The sequence below is a fragment of the Salvelinus alpinus genome, chromosome 20, assembly GCF_045679555.1.
Source record: "Salvelinus alpinus chromosome 20, SLU_Salpinus.1, whole genome shotgun sequence".
In the NCBI taxonomy this organism is placed as follows: domain Eukaryota; kingdom Metazoa; phylum Chordata; class Actinopteri; order Salmoniformes; family Salmonidae; genus Salvelinus; species Salvelinus alpinus.
This window is the reverse complement of record NC_092105.1, coordinates 12,337,311-12,345,559: the sequence shown is the minus strand read 5'-3', so window position 1 is coordinate 12,345,559 and position 8,249 is coordinate 12,337,311. Positions and strand designations below refer to the sequence as shown.

Here is an 8,249-nt window from a genome sequence, read left to right as displayed (position 1 = left end):
TTCAGTCTGATCAACTTTATAGGGCGTATAACTGCTCTGGCCCCACTGCTCTGGGACCTGCACCAGTCTGCTGGCAGTTGTCAGTTAGAGTCAGGAATGTGGATGATCAGGAAGGTTTCTTGGGCTACTTTAATGTGTCAAGTGGGCGAGATGCGCAGTCAGTGTTTGACTTGATGCATGTTGATATGTCTGAGTTTAAGCTATGCTACGTAGAGAAACTCGCTGTCCAAACCTACGATGACGCAGCTGTAATGGAATGTATCTGCTATTTGTATTTACAGCTAAGTCCCCTCCTGTTCCCTGGTTAAGAGGTGATGACTACTCCACTCCACTACCTTTGTCAACTCTCTCCTGACATGAACTGAAGCCACGTCTCATGTGCCCGATCATCCACCAACACATTGAATGTTTCCCCGACAAACACTGTGAGTACCCCTAGTAATTTTCTCTCATTACTGTATGTAGAGTCAATCACTTACACAATCACATTATTACACATCAGTGATTTTACACCTTGCTTGGACTAACTCATTCTTAGCTCTTTTGTCTAACTGATTAATGTGTTGTCTTATAGTTTTTGGTCTTCCCAGTCAATATGCTCACCACTGTATTGCGGTATAGGTATTGCTAGCTGTTGTACATACGGTATGTATAGAATTGTGTTATATATATATATTTTTTTTTACAAATTACTAAATGATTCCAGCTGCATCAGAAACCAATAAAGTGTTGACTTCAACTTCTTCATCAATTCATTGTGATATTCATGAAATGTATTTGGATCATCTAGATTCAATCTTACTGCTAAACAAATGATGCAGGGAGTTGTTGTATCATTTAACACTAGAACCGCCTGGGTTTTCAGAATATAAGTACCCGCTAGAGAACATTGCCGGTTATTCCTTTATCAACCTGCAAGGAGCGCAAACATGCTTGATAAATAGATGCTTGATAAATAGTGCATAAACTATTGTAAATTATTAATTGCATAAAGAAATATGCATGGGAATATCATTAAAATAAAATATCATTAAAAATAATAATAACAACAACATTTATTTGTATAGATAGTCAAGGATATGTTTTGTATAATTCTGCAAAATTCTTACAATAAAAACATTACAGTGTTATCCATTTGATCAACTTTATTTGTTATAGTAATTCATAAAGTCCAGTTACAGCTTCTTCTGACAAAGTAGAAATGAAAAAGAATCTCAGAATTTTTGACTACAGGCTCAATTAACCAATGACGTCAGTGGTTGAACTCTCCCGACACGAACATTCTAAAATACAGCTATAGTGCATAATTATGTCTGAAACATCCTCTTATCACTCAGAATGATGTAGGGAGACTGGAAAAACACGACAAATAGGGTCTAGTGGTGAAGTTTCCCATTAATTTGACGATATACATTATGTAATTTCGATAACAGCCTTTGAGTGACATGAAAGTGGAATTTTAAAGGTACTATACTTTAACTTTTAGTATGAAGAATATGGAAATGAATCAGAAGATGAATATCATAGTGGTGTAGAAAGATTCATGGATGGATATCATCATCATCATCTTCACCATCATCATCAGTATCATCACCGTCATCACCGTCATCATCATCACCATCATAATTATCCTCGTCATCATTGTCATCACTGTCATTACCGTCATCGTCTTCACCATCATCATCATCATCATCACCATCATCATCATCATTATCACCATCATCACAACCCATCACCTTGCTGCCAGTAAGAAAGGCCAGCTGAGGGCGACAGGTAGTCTAGCAGTTAGGAGCCTTGGGCCAGTAACCGAAAGGTTGATGTTTCGAATCTCTGAGCTGACTAGGTGAAAAATCTGTCTGGCCCTAAATGCTCCTGTAAGTCGCTCTGGATAAGCACGTCTGCTTAAATGTAAATTATCATCACAACCCATCGTCTTGCTGCCCCTAAGAAAGACCATCTGAGGGCTTCAGTGGAGTTTCAGTAGCCAAAGGAGCCTTCCTCCTCCTGAAATTCACAACCTGCTGTTTCATCTTCTTCCCATTGAGTTGCTTATTATTCCACCACAAGTGAAAGATATCCACAAAGTACCTGGGATCACGGTCGTCACCCTCAGTTATACGCCCTACAATAGAGGAGTCATCTTCTTTTAGCTAAATGTACTCAACTGTTATTTTGCTATGTAGATTTGCACAACCCCTTCAGGTTCTGTCAACTTTAATTTCCCCTACATGACCTTTCTACGCCCCAGGTGACCTTTGTACGGTTAATGTGGGAGCAGACATTCTCTGTTAGCTTAACCCCCTTCTGTCATAACATCTTCAGAGGCTAACACTAAATGTGGCTTTTATATTACCAGCCTAATGCTGGAGGGGAAAGTGCCAGAACATTCTCTGTGAAGGATGTAATTAATGCCTTTGACAGCATATTTAATCTGGAGCACTTAAAGTGAAGGATAATTCTCAGTGGGTTACACGGGGACAGGATCCATGCTGGTTTTGACATCACCGGAGCGATCATAACATCGGCGGTCCCAAATTATTATTCTTCTTTAAAGCCTGTGCTTTATTCTGCTAAAGACCCACTACTTAACCTATGTCACCTTGTTAAAAAAAAATGAAAGAACGATAGACACAACTCTAAAAATATTATCCATTTCACTCTGGTAAATGCAGATAAAAAGATAAACAAAAGAGCCGCTATGATGGGTCATTCGATCAGTCCAGTGGAGTCTGGCACAAAATAATATAGTGTATCTGTTCACCACAATGGAACTGATTGGAGCAGTTGGATAAGCTGGACACAATAGCAGCAGAAGAGAACAGCAATTATTAAATTATCTTCTAATCAGAACACTGGTGAAGAAAGACAAAGCACAGCATGCTAAACACTTGGGAGGTCCTACTAACAGCTGGAAAGAGCTAGATAACAAAAATGGACGTCTCAGTAGCCAGTGAACAGATTGGTTCAGATTAAGCTCTGCGATATCCCATCACAGACAGTGTATCATAGAATTAGTCCACTGCAATAACACATCTATCTTTCAAAAGGTACCTGAAATGTCTGACAATATCTTTTAGAGGGACGGGATCAAGAAATTATCTAGTTCCCAGTTAAAAGATACAAAGTGATTTGATGCAACATTGGGTTCTTTCAACCACACAGGTGGATTCAGAATCTATTGGGGATGTAGTTAGAATGCAAAAGTGAGTAGCACCAGGAGCTGTCCAACAGCGGAGTATAGTCTGTACAGCTGGGGTACTTTGAATACTCACTGCATTCTCCTGTCTTCTCTTGCTTCACAGTGATGAGGAACTCTTGCTTTCACCCATCCAAACCTGTTGGTCTCATTTGTGTTAGGCAAGTGACTACTTCCAACAGAAAAGCACGATTCAATAGGTCAAACCTCAGATCTCACTTGGATCACGATCTGGGTTTACTTCTAGGGAGTACCGATGGATGCATGTCAAAATTATTCAAACGATGCCCCAGTCAATGTCATAGCATTTATCTCAATTGAATAGCGTTTAACACATACTGTGAGTTTCCACACAATATAATGCATCTCTAAGTGTTTTATGATGTAAGGTCCTTTTTAAAAATGGTATATCCTTAGGTTATATTTTTGTTGAAAATAAAATAAAAAATGTTCCTTTTGAAAATGATATTAGCAAGGCTATTTGAAATATGAGGTTAAAGGGTGAGTTGGCTAAGCACACATACAACACATGTTTCTGGTTAAAGGCACAGAATGTGCTTGTAACGTTTGAGTCCATTTGGATATGAGTTGGCCGTGGATTACTATTAGCAAAGAAAATATTTCACGTCTGATTAATCCTTTAAATGATGTATCATGCTTTCCCACATTTGTTATCCCTTCAAAAGATTGGCTAAATGTTAAAACAAAAGTGTTCAACTTGGTTTTGCAAATCTCTCCGGTCATGGCACATTTGTGCTAGTCGTTCAAATAGGGGCCAAACTGAACGTGCATCTAAGGCGGTAATAATTTTCAGCCCATGCAAGACTTTGCATTATGGCATTACCTCCTTAGCTAATGAGGTATTCCTACCTTTTGTAATTCAAAAGCAATTCACGGAACAGTGTTTCATCAAAACAATGAATGCATTTGTACAAGCACTGTAAAACCCAGACATGAACTCAAATGTAGTTTAAAGCCTTAATCTTGATCTAAGAGCAAGTTAATCTGATACAGAGATGAACCACTTTTTCAGTGGTGCCCAACTCAGTCTGGGAAATATCAGTATCCAGTCTACATCATATTAGTAAGGCAGGGATAAAAAGGATTAAGGTTAGGGTTCAGTTTAGGGTTAGGGTTATGGTCAGGGTTATGGTGGGTGAGGTAAGGGTTAGTATTAACTTTGGTTAGGTGGAACCACCATCCGAAACCATTGGAAATCTTTTGGCTATGAACTGTCTATTGGAAATCAACGTCATCTGCATCGTTACATTATTGTTGCCCATTTATTTCTGTATGTTTTTGGCCCACCTAACTGTCACTTGCTCAGACATTTTAATCTAATACAAAATATATAACCATTAAGCATTAAAACAGGATGCCAAGTAAATAATATAATTAGAAAACAATAGATTAATGGTACAAGTTAGGGACCATACATTCCAGTTTGGTATGCAAATGTAAGAAGTTTCAGTGTGTCAGCATCAGGTAAGGTCTTGCTGGTTGGTATTGATTTCCTTTATCTACACCACTCCCTAGAATGCATTCTTCCCAAGAGAGAGATAAACGTGGTCTCTCAACGCTTGTGAATTCTATTCCATATTTATGAGGGCAGGGCCAAGTTCTGTGAGGTGAACCTGTACTTTTGAGAGATGGGCACAGACGGGCACTGAAACACTGTTGCTGTCATGGAAATGAACCCCGTACTCTGATGGGAACACCGCAGTCCTACAGTTTCAGCATGGAGCTGGACAACATTTTGGAATTACTCGCAATGTCCTATCAGCTCTCATGTCAAATACGTAATATCATCAAAGTTGTTTAATGAAAGGCAATACTATAGAAATATGTGGTCATCAATATGATTTTCAGAACAATTAAAAATGCAGGAGGGGTACAGAGAAGTTTTATAGTTGAGGTACTACTGTAGGTAAACAGTGCAATAATTGAACATTTAAATGGCAAGCCGGAGGGGACTTACATCCAAGAATGAATATTGTTTTCTGAATGTCCTACTCTCTGTACTCTCTGGTATAGAATACAGAGTAATTTCCCTGTAATAACTCATTTTGACATTCAAGTGGATGCGGTCGTCTCTGTACGCCACTTATTTTCAAACTCAATTTCCCGCAACATGCACTTCTTTTTTGATACAACATTTAGAATTCATGTAGTATCAGTGGATGCACGTCCACTTCAGCAATAATGTCATACAGCTATTTTTCCAAGAACTTTTCACAATTTTGTGTAACATGCAGGTGGCTAAAAAAATTGTGACCACTGTTGTTCGCACTGCCAGTTTGACGAGACTCAAATATATATATTTTTTAGCATATGCAGTCTGAACTTCCAAAAAGCACATGGAATCAGATATTTCTAGCCACATTTTAAACCACCTTCGTGATTTGTTTGCCCTCAAGTGGTTTATGGACTGTTATTTAGCATTTCTTGTTGCATGCTAGCTACTTTGTTGACAGTTTGACAAGAACGTGGTTGATAACTAGTTTGTTAATTGTTTATAAACATATGAGAGATTGTGCTAAAAAGCTAAACAGCTAGCTAACTAACTGCTGGGGCTAGCCAAAAAAATACTAGTTTTGGATAGCATAATGAGTGTAATCGTTCTTACACTATGATTTTGAAACCTGGGAAACTGGGAAAGGACCTGGGAAACATCCATGGCATGGCATTGTTGTCACTTTAGCTTGCTACATATTTTCTGAGTGATAGGAAGCAGGAGCAGCACTGCGCACACATTCGTCGTTACTATGACAACTAGCGTAGCCATGTCAGCAAATGACTGCTGTCTGAACACATAGACATTCTCGATTTCCTTACAAAACTATAATAGTTTACCAATACAGACGTAGGATCTTAATTTTAGCCAATTTTTACAGCAGTAAAATAATCTTGCAGCAACAGGAAATGTGAATTATTATGTGGATTATAGGTTGACAATCAAGTCTGAAATTTCAAAGTGGAAATTACCAAGCTGCTACCTCAAATACAGTACACTACAAGTTAAACATTTCCTGCATCAGGGAGATCAAATTAAGATCCTACATCGTGTTAGAAGTCTTTATTTGTTATCAACTGTTCATTTGTTTTGTCTAAATTAAAGCAGACATGAAGCAACACTTTCCCCAAATGAGAACAGTGTTTAACATTACAGTATAACGCAGTAACAACAAGGGGAGCCGTGCAGTTCACGCTCAATGGAACCTCGATCTCATACACTCTGTGAGATTATAAAAAATCCAAACAGGCTCCTCTCTCTCTCAATAATCATGTTAGAGCCAAGCCTCTGCAAGTAGGTCCTTCAGAACAAGCGATACGAGATTGCAGAGTAGCTGATTAAGGCCAGGACAAAGAACATGCATTGCATATCTTCACAAATTGTTTTTTTGAGACTACTGACTACCACTGCACCACTCTGGATTCCCGAGAGGCGCACCGGTATAAGGCACTGCATCTCAGTGCTAGAGGTGTCACTACAGACATTGGTTCGATTCCAGGCTGTATCACAACCGGCCGTGATTGGGAGTCCCATAGGGCGGCGCAAAATTGGCCCAGCGTCATCCGGGTTAGGGTTGGCCATCATTGTAAATAAGAATTTGTTCTTAACTGACTTGCCTGGTTAAAATAAAAATAAAATGTGATGCCAAAAACATATATATTTTTTTTACCATAATTATATATATATTTAATTTTTTTGTCATTATATAATGTAAAACACTTTAGAAAGAGCTATCTGTAAAGCTGCTATCTGCAGTGAAAGAGCTATCTGTAAAGCTGCTATCTGCAGTGAAAGAGCTATCTGTAAAGCTGCTATCTGCAGTGAAAGAGCTATCTGAAAGTTGCTATCTGCAGTGAAAGAGCTATCTGAAAGTTGCTATCTGCAGTTAAAGAGCTATCTGAAAGTTGCTATCTGCAGTGAAAGAGCTATCTGTAAAGCTCCTATCTGCAGTGAAAGAGCTATCTGAAAGTTGCTATCTGCAGTGAGAAAGCTATCTGGAAAGCTGCTATCTGCAGTGAAAGAGCTATCTGGAAAGCTGCTATCTGCAGTGAAAGAGCTATCTGTAATGCTGCTATCTGCAGTGAAAGAGCTATCTGTAAAGCTGCTATCTGCAGTGAAAGAGCTATCTGGAAAGCTGCTATCTGCAGTGAAAGAGCTATCTGAAAGTTGCTATCGGCAGTGAAAGAGCTATCTGTAAAGCTGCTATCTGGAAAGCCGCTATCTGCAGTGAATAGAATCCTGACCTTACTAGTTGAACAAAAATACAGAATGGAAATTACACTTTTAGTCTGTAGGATCTCAGGTAGGCTTTTATAGAAATTGTTTAAAAGACAGCATTTATTACTCAGTGAGAAACCTTTTAGAACGATAAGATTCAATTAACAGTGAGGTGCTTATAAAAACGAACATCGTTGAACTGCTTCATCATTCCCTGCCCCTAAAGAGGAAAACTAATTTCCTATGCACATTAAACGCTGCTCGCTTAATGAACAGTTGCTACTGTAAACTGACTGAGAAGGTACAGCCACGCACACAGATAACAAGCATTCTGTATCGCTTGATGTGAGAGGACTTGGTGAAGGCTGATTGCTTGCACTGAAAGACCAATTCAGTCAGCCATGTTGGGGCATTCAGTCAGCCATGTTGGGGCATTCAGTCAGCCATGTTGGGGCATTCAGTCAGCCATGTTGGCACATTCAGTCAGCCATGTTGGGACATTCAGTCAGCCATGTTGGGGCATTCAGTCAGCCATGTTGGGACATTCAGTCAGCCATGTTGGGACATTCAGTCAGCCATGTTGGAGCATTCAGTCAGCCATGTTGGGACATTCAGTCAGCCATGTTGGGACATTCAGTCAGCCATGTTGGTGCATTCAGTCAGCCATGTTTGTGCATTCAGTCAGCCATGTTGGGACATTCAGTCAGCCATGTTGGGACATTCAGTCAGCCATGTTGGGACATTCAGTCAGCCATGTTGGGGCATTCGGTCAGCCATGTTGGGACAATCAGTCAGCCATGTTGGGACATTCGGTCAGCCATG

General features: G+C 39.4%; 1 protein-coding gene across 1 annotated transcript in view; it reads left to right on the top strand.

The window, feature by feature from the left end:
- The first annotated feature begins 406 nt into the window (after positions 1-406).
- The window catches only part of LOC139546309 (PTB domain-containing engulfment adapter protein 1-like), a 185,449-nt gene continuing 177,606 nt past the window's right edge, over positions 407-8,249 (top strand). The window contains exon 1 of the mRNA XM_071354529.1: positions 407-425. The gene's annotated coding sequence lies outside the window, so the exon portion shown is untranslated. The remainder of the gene's footprint in view (positions 426-8,249) is intronic.